The sequence below is a fragment of the Sciurus carolinensis genome, chromosome 7 (genome assembly GCF_902686445.1).
Source record: "Sciurus carolinensis chromosome 7, mSciCar1.2, whole genome shotgun sequence".
NCBI lineage: Eukaryota > Metazoa > Chordata > Mammalia > Rodentia > Sciuridae > Sciurus > Sciurus carolinensis.
Window position 1 is genome coordinate 119,214,862 of NC_062219.1, and position 16,486 is coordinate 119,231,347.

General features: G+C 40.2%; 1 pseudogene; it reads left to right on the plus strand.

Moving 5' to 3' along the window:
• Positions 1-15,467: 15,467 nt before the first annotated feature.
• LOC124988446 (methylmalonyl-CoA epimerase, mitochondrial-like) lies at positions 15,468-16,486 on the plus strand (annotated as a pseudogene).

Here is a 16,486-nt window from a genome sequence, read left to right on the forward strand (position 1 = left end):
ACAAAAACTGTAAGTGTGTGTACACACTAATATGTGCAGCAACTTTCTTCAGGATTGCCCAAATCTCTTTCTTTAATTATTTTTAATTTTTTTTATAATTGTAGATGGGCAGAATGCCTTTATTTTATTTTTTTACTTTATGTGGTGTTAAGGATCAAACCCAGTGCCTCACACATGCTAGGCAAGCAGCTCTGCCACTGAGACTCGGCCACCACAGCCTGGCCTTCTGATTGCCCAAATCTTCTGAGAAATAACACAAAGTTTCTTCCACTGGCCAGTGGCTAAACACACTGTGGTTCCATCCATATAATGGAGTATAACTGGGTGATACAAAGAAACCAACTTGGGCTGGCATGAGGCTCATTGGTAGAGCACATGCTTAACAGGTGCTTGTTTCTGGTTCAATCTGCAGCGCCAAAAAAACAAAAACAAAAACAAAAGACCATGATTGTTTTTTCTTCAAGAAGAAAAAAATTGTTGATATCTGCATCAACATGCATGAACTATAAATGCATTATGCTGACTAAAAAAGCCAAACCACCACCAACAAAGAAAAAAAAGTGCATGCCATATAATTACATATGGAGGATGTTAAACTATAAGGAAAGAAAACAAATTTGTAGTTTCTAGGATCTGGTGGACGTGGGTTATTACAAAGAAGTAGTGTGAGGGGATATTTTAGGATGATAGAAGGGCTCTGCAATTATGTGACTGCATGTGTCAAAACTCAGATATGAAAAAAAACCTCAGATATGGATACTAAAAAGGAAAAATTTTATGATATTAATTATTCCTTAATATTAAAAAGAGAGATTGCTACTTTTGGCAGGGTCTCCAATCCTGACTCAATAGGGAATAGGATGCCAGCGTACAGAGGCAGCAGGAGGATGTGCGGAACTCAGGAAGTGTCTGCACTGACTCCTGTAACTGCCACAGAAACATTAATGGAAGAAAGAAAATAATTCAGTAACCAAACACAGGGCCAAGACCCTGAGGGTGAATTGGTCTGAGTCAACAAACTGCATAAAGAACCCTAATGGGCAGAGATGCTGGCTGAGGGCAAAAGGAACATGAGATGCGGGTAGAGGATCCAAGTCGTAAGTACCACTTCTGCCACCAGGTGGCGCCTGCAGACAGGAGTCCAGGATCTACTGGTATTTTCTTTGTTGTGCCATGTATATATTTATGTATCTTACTCTATTTTTCATTCTTTTTTGATGTGAATGACTTTACGATTTAGCCGCTAACATGCAAAATAGAGAAATGAAGGAGACCAAGCTAGAAAGCGGCATCACACGGACTCAGAGGTGAGCATCACTGAGGTGGCAAGCAGTCTCCTGAGCATGACAGTCTCACAAACCTGGTGGGTTGAGTCCTACTCAGAACAGCAGTGTGTTCGAAGGGAATACTTGCAAGGAGTGGAAACTATAAAATGAAGGGCAAAATGAATTCACGCGGATAGTGATCAGCCAGAGATATGAACTGTAATAAGAGAACAGAAAGCACATTTCAGTATCCATAACTTCAGCAGGATCAGAAGGATGAGGTAAGACAAGGGACATCACAGCAGTCACTGGGGACCCAGGAGATCATAAAGGCGCCTCCCCTGCTGCCTTGAAACCTCGGAGGCTCCAGCCACACTTGATCTATTCTTGGTCAGGAGAATGGGAGGTAGGAGGGACCCTAGAAAGAGAATGGCAATCTTAAAGTCACACATGCTGCACTTCCCACTCCCACCTAAATAAGATGGAGACTGGGCAGTCAGAAAAAATGTACAAGTTACAGTTGTTACCAACCCCAATTTGTTTTCAAGAACAGATCAATCACCACTCAGAGGTCCAAATCTGAGAGTCTTTATTAGCCGGCTGGCCAGCTGTCTCACACAACGCCTCAAAAATGGCTACTAGGAGAACAGCCCCGACCACAGGGTTACAGGGATTTTTATACCATAAATCAGTACAACAATCATAAGTGTCTGTTGCTGTGATTCCAAATTACAAACTAACATCATGAGATCTGAAATCATTAGCAGAGGGGGAAGTGGGTCAAAATGACCTTACTTAGGTACAAACTAAAGAATGGTTACTAACATCTAGACAATCACTGTTGACATCACTGTTAACATGGTACATTGTTTAGGAAAAATAGGAATCAAAAAGAGAACAATTTTTCATTATATAAGAATGGTCGCTTTTCTCATCCCTTCTCTCTCCTACTCACTTTCTCTATCCTCCTCGCTTTCCACTCTCTCTAGTACATGCCCTTTCCCTTTCCCTTTCTTTTCCTCTCATTTTCTCTCTTACCCTGCAGGGAGACACTCTGTTTACTTAATAAACCCTCTTATGTGATTTCCCGTGTCCAGCATGGTTTTCGTGGGATCCCTTACATTGGTGCTGCGACTCGGGATGTGTCCTTCCACTGTCTCTTAAGAGAGTGGAACCCCATCTGAGCCCCAGTGCGCCCCAGACACAGCCTCACCTTCCATTCTGCCCGGACGCTCTGCTCTGCATCCATCACCGGACTTCAGTTGGTGAGTCCTCTAGGCGGGTTCCCCTAGGCCGATTTATCCGGGACCCTTGAGGCAGCTGAGGGGTGGGGGTACCCCCAGTCACAACTTTTATAGTTACAGCTGGCCCTTATCTGCTGGGTGGATTCCTGATTTTATGGTGGAGATTCTGTCTCAGGGTCGAGGCTCATCTCGTACCCACATTCGAAATCGAAAACCCTGATATCAGGTCCTCAACTCTTCTCGGCTTTTGCCTGGCCCCACATTGATGTTTGTGTGACGACACCATCTATGCGCCGCCTTCTTGTCTCCAGTCCACTACTCTGTGGCCTCGGGACGCCGGGGCACAGACTCGGCTGTATCAGTCCCACCATGGAATTTGGGTCCTCCAATCTGGTAGATTCAACCCTGGGAACCCTTCGCCCGATCCCCGACTTAAAGCCATCAAAATTCGTTTGTGTAATGGCACACAGCTTCCGTGAGCAAGCGGGCAGATGGAAAGGGATTCCTTATCTTCAAGTCTCTTCTGTCTTGCTTCTTGTCTCTTCCTGCAGGCTCAAGCGCCTCCAGACCCTGCTTCTCCATCTCCTTTACCCCGTTCTGTTTCTGTTCCATTCCCTGGCCCCGCCTACCTAGTCCTTCTGCCACAAGGTGGTAGGAAGCTGGTGTGGAGGGAGGAACCAGCCCAACCATCGCTGGCATGTCCCAGTAAGGAGTATGTTGTAGCAGCCCCATTCCCCACAAGTAGTGGGAGATAATCATTTGACAATTTTCTGCATCCAAACCTGAATTAATTACTAACCAGGAAAAAGAGTTAAAATGCCCTAAGCATCAAGTTTCTGCTAGAACATTTTAGCCCCTTTCAGATCCAGATCTCAGTCAAGGTTTACATTGAAATGTAAATGGAGGAAGGTGCAGTGGGAGACCAATCTCAAACCCAAGGAAAAAAAAGTGTCCATTTTAAATTACTCCTGGGCCACAACACAACACTTTATCTCTACTTTTCCTCTTCTCTCTGCTCTTCTCTTTCCCATTTTCTCATACTATAATTAATGGCCATTATAATTTTTCTTCTAGGACTCTTGTTTTTCTTAAATGCTATATTTTTGAGCTCACAATTTTGATCCTACATACTTAGGTTAATGATTTTTTATCAGTTCTTTTTATCCAACTCTAGAGTTATTTTTGAACATCTGTTAATTGCAATGGAGATAAACATTACAAGGCCTTTTGTGTTAAATATAAGCACACATAAAAATTAAAATAAAAAAAATGGTTCCGAATACTTTTAATTCACGTGATTTAAAAAGGTTCAATTTAAATTGGGTAACTAATAGAAGTAAAATGTCTTTAGAATTAACTCACAAGTCTCTAGGTGGTCACACTAATAAAATGTTGATGTTTATAAAATGTCTAACATCAATTTTTCTAGGACTTTTCTTCAACAGGAAAGAGATGGCAAATACTGTTGGTACACTTGTCTGATATCTTGATTTTTTTACAATAAGATGAGTGAATTAGAGTCGACACGTATGGGATTACTCAAATGTGTTTGTTAGAGACGTCTAATTAATTTACAAAGTTATTCTTTGTATATTAAATGTGTTCATATTTTCCAGGTATACAAGCCTTTAAAGCAGAAAATTTATCAAGCTGCTATTCTCCAAATTAAACTTGTCTGTAATGGTAATTTTAAACTCATCATTTAATGTTCTATATAGGACCTGTCATCAATAGGGTATATGTAAAATTTGTTAAATGTATTCCTAAAAGTTATTATTTTTTTTTTTTGGGTGCTGGGGATTGAACCCAGAGCCTTGTGCTTGCAAGGCAAGCACTCTACCGACTGAGCTATCTCCCCAGCCCCCCTAAAAGTTATTAAGAGCCTAATTTGTTTAAAGATTAAGCATGAAAGCATTTTACCACTTTGCCACACAAAAGAAAACTTAAAAGCTCTCTCAACCTTTCTTTAATTCATGTTTTAGATATAATGTTAAATTGTGTTAACTAATATTCATATAGACTCAGGAGTCAATATATGTAAACTTCTTAAAATGACATTTAAGAAAGAGTGTAATGCACAGTAGCAAAAATGGGACAACAGTGACTGAGATTGGGGTCAATGTTGACCTCATGGCTGTAGCATGCCTGGTGCCTGGGAGTGCTCCTATGCAGGGGCACAAGATGCCTAACTCCTGTGGCAGTACCCTCCCTGGGGAGGCTCTATACAGGAGTCCTTTCGGCATTGATCTCAGGCACATCAGCTCTTGGGCAGGAAGGAATTCTTTTGCTAGATAACCAGTGTTTCATCAGTTCCCTTCTATAGTTCCTGCCCACCTTACAGTAACTTTAAAGAGTGGACTTCCATGGGCTGGGGAGATAGCTCAGCTGGTAGAGTGCTTGCCTTGCAAGCACAAGGCCCTGAGTTCAATCCCCAGTACTGAAAAAAAAAAAAAAAAAAAAAAGAGTGGACTTCCTTGAGAGCTACACAGAGCTCCTAACATTGCACTTTGCAACTCTGAAAAAAGTTATGTTAATGTCCTAGTCTCTGTAACTTTCCTGAAAACAAAGAATAATGCTTACATACATATATAAAGATTGCTGACATAACTCTTTCGATCTGCATTTCCATCAGACAACAGAGCTCCATCTGATCTCAGTTTAATCTTCAAAATCTGTGTTTATAAACCTTTATTTTCTAATATTCCTTTGCTCCTCACTGAACTTGAGAATTTGGTCATGCTGCTCATGGCAAAAGAGGAAAAATTAGCTTCAGGATTAGAACATTTTACCTAAGATTTGTGAAAAGCCCCGCCTTACCTGAGATAAGGCTCTGCCTCACAACCCTGCTGCACGTTAGAATGACTCCAAAGTAAGCCAAACTTTAACTCATTTAAAGTTGTGTTCAATGAATGCCCATTTGTGGCACATACATACAGGTAGCATGTATGGTTTTATCTTTCGCTACTCAAAATATGAATGTACGATGTCCAGTGGAGTTACATCAGAGACACATCTAATTGAATACATGAGGTCAGTCAAGAGGAATCCATAGGGAAAATAACACAAAGCCTTGTGACAATGCCACTAACTTAAATGCATGCCCCCAAGTGAGCCTGGACCAGTACTGTACATCTGCTCCTGCTTTAGTCATCACCTTTTCACATCTGCCTCTTACCCAGCAAGCATCCTGTAGGGCTAAATGTGATTATAATATTTAAAAGAATGTCCTTTTTATACACAATTGTCCCCAGATCACCACCATCAATGGAATTTGTTGTGTTAACTCATTTAAAGTTGTGTTCAAAGGTTTGATGTTTGTTATAAAGATTACTATGATCTCAAACAGGGGATATAATAAATAACTCAGCCAAAATTCAAGATAGCTATTGCACAAACTGAATGTTTTACTGTTGGTAATTCCATTTTGTATTTTCCTTGTAAACTCTAATTGTTGCCTAATCAATATTTTGCAGAAGTACTGCTTCAAGAGCGAACACCGTAAATTAACTTGGAATAGTAAGCCATCACCTATAGGACAGATAATGTAAACCCCAATTAGGTAAAAGGGGGTAAATAACTGTAAAGTCATAGACATTGAGATTTAAGTCCAGTACTCTTACTTTATGACTGGTGAGACTGACTTGCTTGATGGTTAAGATCAAACTTAGAGATTGAGATTAAATACAGAGGTCAAGAAAAGTCCATATTTGGGTCTTGCCCTCAAAGTCATCCTGAACCCAGGGAACAAGAGGACTTCTCCAAGGAGTTTGCAACTCTGGGTCACACAACCTCCTGATCAAGGAGATTGATGAGGCCATAGAGGAAAAGCCACTCAGTGCACCTACTGCAGAGGAGGGTCAAGGAAAAAGGGAGACATCCCTGGTGCTTTCAAGGGAAGCCACCTCATTGAGGAGACCCTGCCTAACCAATGGCACTAATGGAGCTAAGAAGCTGCTCTTAAGTTCTCTATGAGTGACCCCTGAGGGAACTCAGCTGACTCTTTAACAGACAGGAACAGATCACTTTGACCAACTTGATCTTAAACACCTAGCAAAACAGTTAAACCAAAATATAGCCATTCTTGGGCATTTAAAAGAAATAATATTTAAATGTAACTTAAGATGTACACTTGTGTTAGCCTTCTAGAATAAAGACTAAAAGCTACAAAAGAGATTCTTAGGCAAATGTGCCTGATAACTATCAAGAGAAACTTCCAGAGTCAGAAGTTTTAGTCAATTTAAAGACTACAGACACAGGTAGGCTTAATCTATATTTGCTAGTAACAGAAATGTAGAGATCTCTACTAAATGTTGTGTTTACATTCCTGATAACCTGGACAATGTTAAAGTTCCCAAATAAAGGCCTTGTCCTCTCCAGCCTTTGCCAGGCCTTATTATGGGAACACCTTCTCAGTTCTTCCACCCCCTGGTGAGGAATTATTGACTTCTGTCATCTTTATGATATGCGTTGGCAGGTTCCAGATTCTGCAACATTGTATCAACTGTATCAATCTCATTTCAATACTCATGTCTTTTTGTTCTTCTCTCATAGAAGCACTCATCCCCAGATGCCTTTACAACCTGCTCTTCCCCAGTCGAACTTCTACCTTGGACCCCTCGATTAAACCGATTTCTAAAAGGGATCTCCAAACTGCTTGCCCCACGCTGTCCCCTTCCAGCTCGAAGAAGCCAGATCGGTCATCACCCCCTTTCCCTACAGCAGTGAAGGAGGTCCTAAAATTAGAGGGGTGAATGAAGCCAGAATTGGGAACAGGCAGTTAGTGTAGAAATAGGGGATCAGTCAAATTGAGGAAATGAAGTCCATGAAAGCCATCTGCCTCTGGAAGTCTGCAAAACCAGCCCCAGTCACTTAGGCAGGAAGGAGAGAGAAGGTTTTAGAAAGAACTGGAGAACAAAAGATTTTCTTATAAAAACAGAAACGGGGCAGTGGGAGGATCCAAGATGGTGGACTAGAGGGAGACTGCATTTCTTGTTGCTCCGCAACTTCGGTTTCAAGCAGAGGATATCTGTTTCTTAGTGAGGCAGTTTTTGCTGCTTATTGATTCCCTGGTGTTTACCCCATTTGTCTTCTGTGATCACCTGCAGTCTGCCAGCGTATCGATGCCTTTTTTGAGTGCAGATTGCTCACTGTCAAAAGGCACCTATCATCCGCCATTTGCCTGCCTCTGGCCTGTCTATCGCCTGCCTTACACCTATCCATCACCCAACGCACGAGGTTCACCTCCCGATCGTCCGACAACAGTCAGCAAACTGATCGCCGACCGCCAGTGGAGCACCAGCTGCCTGCTGTTGCCTAGAAGTTCACTGTTACAGTACCTGCAGGTTTGATTACACGTGACTGCCACCATTTTGAGACAACAGCCAGGCCCCATAGGACCCCTGGCCGGACTGACGGAGACCCGTCTCCAGGATCCCTCAGCCCGACCGATTACTCCCTGCCTCTGGGGCCCTCACATCGACTGACTGCTCCCTGCCGCCAGGACCCCCAGATCAACTGACTGCACCCTATCTCCGGGACCCCAGACTGACTGATTGCACCCAGCATCCAGGATCCCACAACCACACCAAACATACCTGACCTCCAGGACCCCTGCCTGATCAACTGCATCCTGCCTCCAGGACCTCCTGCTGACCATGGCCACACCCTGAGCTGCAGCTCCCCATTTGCCAACACATTTCGAAGCCAGAGCAGCCATCTTGGATAATCCTGAAAGCCGTAGCTCCCATCTTTAGGTGGGGCAAATCCCATCCTGAGACACCTGCTGGAGGCTTGAAGCTCATTGGCAGGTACCTCTCATGCATCAGGTTACTCAACACTGGGAGGTTTGAATACTATATGACTGTTATAGTGTAGATTTTCTTTTTTCTCCTTATAGAAAAAATTTAAGTTTTTATTTCTTTACTTTTCTTGCTCTCTTTTCCTTTTGTTTACCTGTTCCCTCAGAGTCTCTTTCTCCCTTTTTTGTATGCTAATATCCAATTTCTTTTGATTACACTCTCACCCTTTCTATTATCTAGAACTTCTGTATAATCTTTTCTTATCCCATTAACAGCCACATTCTACATCCCTCTGCATCCTCTTTGTCCTCCATTAGAAACTGCAGATCTTATTGCAAATCTGTTTGTTTTATTGAAGATAATATTTCAACTCATTCTGTTTATTATGACAATTTTGTTGTTGTCCTCATAGGGGCTATTTGGTCTAGGATTGCATAGTGTCTGAATTGGGCACTGCTAATATTGATCTCCCCTTAAAGAAAGGGTTTTGGAAACCTATAGGGCCGCTATAAGCTTATAGGGGGAAATCTGCAATACCCCAGATCTGCACTGCTAGAGGGGAAGATACAAGAACAACATGAAAAACCAAGGGAAGAAAATGATCCAAACAAACCTAGATTCTATATTAATAGAATCCAATGACAGTATGTTAGAAGAAATGCCAGAAAAGGAGTTCAGATTATACATGATTAAGATGATTCGCAAAGCAAAGGATGAGATAAGAGAGCAAATGCAGGCAATGAATGATAATACCAATAAGCTGAAAGAGCACCTGCAGGAAGCAAAAGATCATTTCAACAAAGAGATAGAGATTCTCAAAAAAAAAAAAAAAACAAAAAACAAACAAACAAAAAAAAACAAATGGAAATCCTTGAAATGAAGGATACAGTAAGCCAAATAAAAAACTCAATGGAAAGCATCACCAAAAGACTAGACCACTTGGAAGACAGAACCTCAGACAATGAACACAAAATATTTAATCTTGAAAATAAAGTTGCCCAAACAGAGAAGATGGTAAGAAATCATGAACAGAATCTCCAAGAACTATGGGACATCATGAAAAGACCAAATTTAAGATTTATTGGGATTGAGGAAGGCACAGAGATACAAACAAAAGGAATGAATAACCTAGTCAATGAAATAATATCAGAAATTTTCCCAAGCCTGAAGAATGAAATGGAAAATCAAATACAAGAGGCTTACAGAACACCAAATGCACAAAATCACAACAGATCCACACCAAGGAACATTATAATGAAAATGCCTAACATTCAAAATAAAGATAGGATTTTGAAGGCTGCGAGAGAAAAGCATCAGATTACATATAGGGGGAAACCAATACAGATAGCAACCGACTTCTCAACCCAGACTCTAAAAGCTAGAAGGACCTGGAACAACATATTTCAAGCTCTGAAAGAACATGGTTGCCAACCAAGAATCCTATACCCAGCAAAACTAACCTTCAGATTTGAAGATGAAATAAAATCCTTCCATGATAAACAAAAGTTAAAAGAATTTACAAATAGAAAGCCTGCACTATAGAATGTTCTCAACAAAATATTCCATGAGGAGGAAATGAAAAACAACAATGGAGGTCAACAAAGGGAGGAACTACCTTAGAGAAAACCACTTAAAGGAGAAACCAAGCCAACTTAAAAACCAAAAATAAGCCAAATGACTGGGAATACAAATCATATCTCAATAATAACCCTGAACGTTAATGGCCTAAACTCATCAATCAAAAGACATAGACTGGCAGAATGGATTAAAAAGAAAGCTCCAACAATATGCTGCCTGCAAGAGACTCATCTCATAGAAAAAGACATCCACAGACTAAAGGTGAAAGGATGGGAAAAAACCTACCACACACATGGACTCACTAAAAAAGTGGGGATTTCCATCCTTATATCAGATAAAGTGGACTTCAAGCCAAAGTTAGTCAGAAGGGATAAAGAAGGACATTTCATACTGCTTAAGGGAACCATAAATCAGGAAGACATAATGATAGTAAATATTTATGCCCCAAACAATGGTGCATCCCTATACATCAAACGAATCCTTCTCAATTTCAGGAATCACATAGACCATAACACAATAATTCTGGGTGACTTTAACGCACTGCTGTCACCACTAGATAGATCTTCCAAACAAAAATCGAACAAAGAAGCCATAGAACTCAATAACACAATTAATAAACTAAACTTAATAGACATATATAGAATATTCCTTCCATCAATGAGCAGATTCACTTTCTTCTCAGCAGCACATAGAACCTTCTCAAAAATAGACCATATGTTATGTCACAAAGCAGCCCTTAGGAAATGCAAAAAAATAGAGATACTGCCTTGTGTTCTATCAGATCATAATGGACTGAGAATAGAAATCAATGACAAAATAAAAAACAGAAATTACTCCAACACCTGGAGACTAAATAATATGCTATTGATTGAAACATGGATAACAGAAAACATCAGGGAGGAGATAAAAAAAATTCTTAGAGGTAAATGAGAATGACCATACAACATATCAAAATCTCTGGGACACTATGAAAGCAGTACTAAGAGGAAAATTCATTGCATGGAGTGCATTCCAGAAAAGAATGAAAAGTCAACAACTAAATGACCTAACATAACAGCTCAAAGCCCTAGAAAAAGAAGAACAGAATAACAGCAAAACTAGTAGAAGACAGGAAATAATTAAAATCAGAGCTGAAACCAATGAAATTGAAACAAAAGAAACAATTCAAAAATTGGCAAAACAAAAAGTTGGTTCTTTCATAAAGTAAACAAAAGAGACAAACACTTAGCCACACTAACAAAGAGAAGGAGAGAGAAAACTCAAATTACTAAAATTCTTGATGAAAAAGGAAATATCATGACAGATACCACTGAGATACATAACATAATTAGAAGCTACTTTGAAAATCTGTATTCCAACAAAATAGAATCTACCGAAGACCTTGACAAATTTCTAGAGACAAACTGAACCAGGAGGACATACACAATTTAAACAGATCAATATCAAGCAATGAAATAGAAGAAGCCATTAAAAACCTGCCATCCAAGAAAAGCCCAGGACCAGACGGATTCTCAGCCGAATTCTACAAGACCTTCAAAGAAGATCTCATTCCAATACTTCCCAAAGTATTCCAGGAAATAGAAAAAGAGGGTACCCTACCAAACTCTTTCTATGAAGCTAATATTGCCCTCATACCCAAACCAGGCAAAGACGCATCAAGGAAAGAAAATTTTAGACCAATATCCTTGATGAATATAGATGCAAAGATCCTTAACAAAATATTGGCAAACCATATCCAAAAGCATATTAAGAAAATCATGCACCATGATCAAGTAGGGTTCATCCCTGGATTGCAAGGATGGTTTAACATCTGTAAATCAATAAACGTAATCCATCATGTCAATAGACTTAAGGATAAGAATCATATGGTTATTTCAATTGACGCAGAAAAAGCGTTCGACAAAATACAACACCCCCTTCATGCTCAAAACACTAGAAAAAATAGGGATAGTAGGAACATACCTGAACATTATAAAGGCTATTTATGCTAAGCCCATGGCCAACATCATTCTTAATGGAGAAAAACTGAAACCATTCCCTTTAAAAACAGGAACAAGACAGGGATGTCCTCTTTCACCACTTTATTCAACATTGTCCTCGAAACTCTAGCCAGAGCAATTAGGCAGACCAAAGAAATTAAAGGGATATGAATAGGAAAAGAGGAACTGTCACTATTTGTGGATGACATGATTCTATATTTAGAGGATCCAAAAAACTCCTCCAGATAACTTCTAGACATCATCAATGAATTCAGCAAAATAGCAGGCTATAAAATCAACACACATAAATCTAAGGCATTTTTATATGCAAGCGACAAAACATCAAAGGGAAATGAGGAAAACAAATCCATTTGCAATAGCTTCAAAAAAAAATACTTGGGCATCAATCTAAACAAAGAGGTAAAAGATCTCTACAATGAAAACTACAAAACATTGAAGAAAGAAATTGAGGAAGACCTTAGAAGATGGAAAGATCTCCCATGTTCTTGGATAGGCAGAATTAATATTGTCAAAATGACTATACTACCAAAAGTGCTATACAGATTCAATGCAATTCCAATTAAAATCCCAATGATGTACCTTTTACAGAAATAGAGCAAGCAATCATGAAATTCATCTGGAAGAATAGTTAAAACAATCCTTAGCAGGAAGAATGAAGCAGGGTATATCGCAATACCAGAACTTCAACTATACTACAAAGCAATAGTAACAAAAACGGCATGGTATTGGCACCAAAATAGACACATAGATCAATGGTACACAATAGAAGACACGGACACAAACCGAAATAAATACAATTTTCTCAACTAGACAAAGGTGCCAAAAATATGCAATGGAGAAAAAATAGCCTCTTCAACAAATGGTGCTGGGAAAACTGGAAATCCATATGCAACAGAATGAAAATAAACCCATATCTCTCACCCTGTGCAAAAATCAACTCACAATGGATCAAAGACCTCAAAATCAGACCAGAAACCTTGCATCTTATAGAAGAGAAAGTAGGTCCAAATCTTCACCTTGTTGGCTTAGGAACAGACTTCCTTAACAGGACTCCCATAGCACAAGAAATAAAAGCAAGAATCAACAACTGGGATAGATTCAAACTAAATAGTTTTCTCTCAGCAAAGGAAACTATCAGCAATGCGAAGAGAGAGCCTACAGAGTGGGAGAATATCTTTGCCACTCATACTTCAGATAGAGCACTAATTTCCAGAATATATAAAGAACTCAAAAAACTCTACACCAAGAATACAAATAACCCAATCAACAAATGGGCTAAGGATATGAACAGATGCTTCACAGAAGAAGATCTACAAGCAATCAACAAACATATGGGAAAATGTTCACCATCTTTAGTAATAAGAGAAATGCAAATCCAAACTACACTAAGATTCCATCTCACCCCAATTAGAATGGCGATTATCAAGAACACAAGCAACAACAGGTGTTGGCGAGGATGTGGGGAAAAAGGTACACTCATACATTGCTGGTGGGGCTGCAAATTAGTGCAGCCACTCTGGAAAGCAGTGTGGAGATTCCTTAGAAAACTTGGAATGGACCCACCATTTGACCCAGCTATCCCACTCCTTGGCCTATACCCAAAGGACTTAAAATCAGCATACTACAGAGATACAGCCACATCAATGTTCATAGCTGCTCACTTCACAATAGCCAGAGTTTGGAATTAACCTAGATGTCCTTCAATTGATGAATGGATAAAAAACTGTGGTATATATATATACAATGGAATATTACTCAGCTATAAAGAATAATAGAATTATGGGATTTGCAGGCAAATGGATGAAATTGGAGAATATCATGTTAAGTGAGATAAGCCAATCTCAAAAATCCAAAGGACAAATGACCTCACTGATAAGCGATGATGACACATAATGGGGGGTGGGAGGGGGACAAGAATGGAGGAAGGAGGGACTGTATAGAGGGAAAAGAGGGGTGGGAGGGTGGGGGGAAGGAAAAAATAACAGAATGAATCAAACACCATTACCCTATGTTAATGTATGATTACACAAATGGTATGCTGTTACTCCATGTACAAAGAGAAACAACATGTATCCCATTTGTTTACAATAAAAAAAAAAAAAAAAAAACAGAAACGGGGGAATGTAATGTGTACAAAGCTGCTCCCCACAATCTTTCCAGTGCAGCCATTTTCCCCGCCTCCCAACCACTTGTCAATCTGTGAACATCCTAGCTAGCTATTGGTTCATCAGCCAGCTTGCAAGTATCCTTCTCCGATATTGGTCCCCTGTTAGCTCAGCAGAATTCAACTGCTTTATTGTAGCTACCCCGCCATCTTTTCTCATTCCTCTCTCTCCTACTCACTTTTTCTATCCTCCTGGCTTTCACTCTCTTTCTTGCACACGCCCTTTCTCTTTCCCTTTCTTTTCCTCTCATTTTCTCTCTTACCCTGCAGGGAGACACTCTGTTTACTTAATAAACTCCCTTATGTGAAAAAAAAAAAAAAAAGAATTGTCATTTTGTCATTTTTATTGCCAAACATGTCATGCTAAGTGACTGATGATGGTATAGAGGTGGGGTGTTCCCATGGGAGAAGCACTCCCTATATAACATGGAGTCTCAAGGTAAAATGGAATCTGTGTGGTCATTGCCCACATAGCCTGGCCTGTAACTTTTCCATGGAGTGAAACCTGTCAGCCCATCACATTCCCCACTGGTTTTACATACATAATCAAATCAAATTCATTATTAGAGTAGAGATGATCGTAGTGGGTACGTAACACCATTAGTTTAACAGATTGGGTTCTATCTCTAACATATTTAGTTAAATGTTTATCATGCATGGCCCAATTAAAAGACCCAACATAATTAGGACGAGAGGTCCTGCCATTGTGGTTATTAAAGTATTTAACCAGGGGAGCCAAAAGAACGTATTTTGGTACTAATTTCCCTCATGTTTTTGGCTTTCCATCCCTTTTCTTGAGGCTTTTCCTAATCAAAGATAAACTATCACAAATGACACCTGAGTGGTTAATATAGAAACAACAGGTCTCCCCTAAAGCCATACATAATCCTTTTTGTTTTAAAAATAGTAAATTTAACCCTCTTCTATTTTGTAAAACTACCTTAGCAAGTGAATCAAAGGGAATTTTTTAAGTGGTTTACAGAGTTTTTAAATTCACTTACGTTCGGATCTATTTGTTCACTTAAGGTTTTGAAATTTTGGTCTCCTGTAATGTAGTGCAGTGGTCCCCATAGCAGGGGAGCCAGCTATACCTAATCCCACAAGGAGGGGAACTAAGACAGGGGCTGCTCATTTAGATCAATGTACTAGCCCCAGATAATCCCTTCCTCCCTCCCCATCATAAGAGTACATCTGGGGAATGATGCAAACAGTAACACGGAATTCATCCCACTTGGTAATTTCGAAAAGTTGAAGGGTCAGGCATGGAGTTACACCTGACATACAAGCAAACCATGTTCCCTCAGGGACCACAAGATGGTTGTCAAATGGGCCTAAGGAAGTCCCAAGAACTACAGTAAAGATGCAAGAAGCCTTGATTTATCTTTTAAATTAAGTAAGGGGGCAGGTGACTCAACAAGATGGCGCGTGTGTTGACGTCCATGGCCAGGGCTGCAAGGGCCATAGGTGAATACTGGGATCACCGTGGGGCGGGATGGGGCACGCTGGACGGCAAGCCCCGGGCAGAGGAGATCTAGTGTGGCCACCTTCCTGGGTCTAAAGCGTCTTGCCCCACCGAGCCGCTTTTCGCAGCCTGTCAACCCCTTAGCCTGCAGGACACTTTTCAAGATTCCCAACTCCAGTTCCAGCAGTGAGAACTTTTTCTGCGTCACAGTCCTTGCATCCAGTGGCAGGTCCTGTATGGAACCTTGGTTGACTCAATCATGTAGCCATTGCAGGGCCAGATTTGGAAAAGGCCACAGGATTTTATAAGAATATTTTGGGGGCCCAGGTAAGTGAGGTGGTCCCTCTTCCTGAACATGGAGTATCTGTTGTTTTTGTCAACTTGGGGAATACCAAGATGGAACTGCTTCATCCACTGGGAAATGACAGTCCAATTGCAGGTTTTCTGCAGAAAAACAAGGTTGGAGGAATGCATCACATCTGCATTGAGGAGATTACTTTTGGCTGCAGGTTTTACCAGTGGACAAGAGGGTTTGTGTAAGCCCCACAGGATGAGAAACAGGACCATCTGCCTTTGAATCTACTCTCCTCTCTCCCACACTGCACTATCTGGGTTCTACATCAAGAGAGCCTGTGCCTTCAAAGGAGGCTGACTATGTGGATAATATAAATGCAGTTATGATGGATTTGAAAAAAATGAAGATCCGTATTCTAAGTGAAGAGGTCAAAATAGGAGCACATGGAAAACCAGTTATTTTTCTCCATCCTAAAGACTGTGGGGGAGTTCTTATAGAATTGGAACAAGCTTGATTTATATTTGCAAGAAAATGAATTGCCCTGAAAACCCTTTATCAAACACTATCAAAATGTATTATGACCAGATAAATGAGAGTTTATACTCCATTTATGTATGATGTGTTAAAATGCATTCTACTGTCATGTATAACTAATTAGAACAAATTAAAAAAAGAAAAAT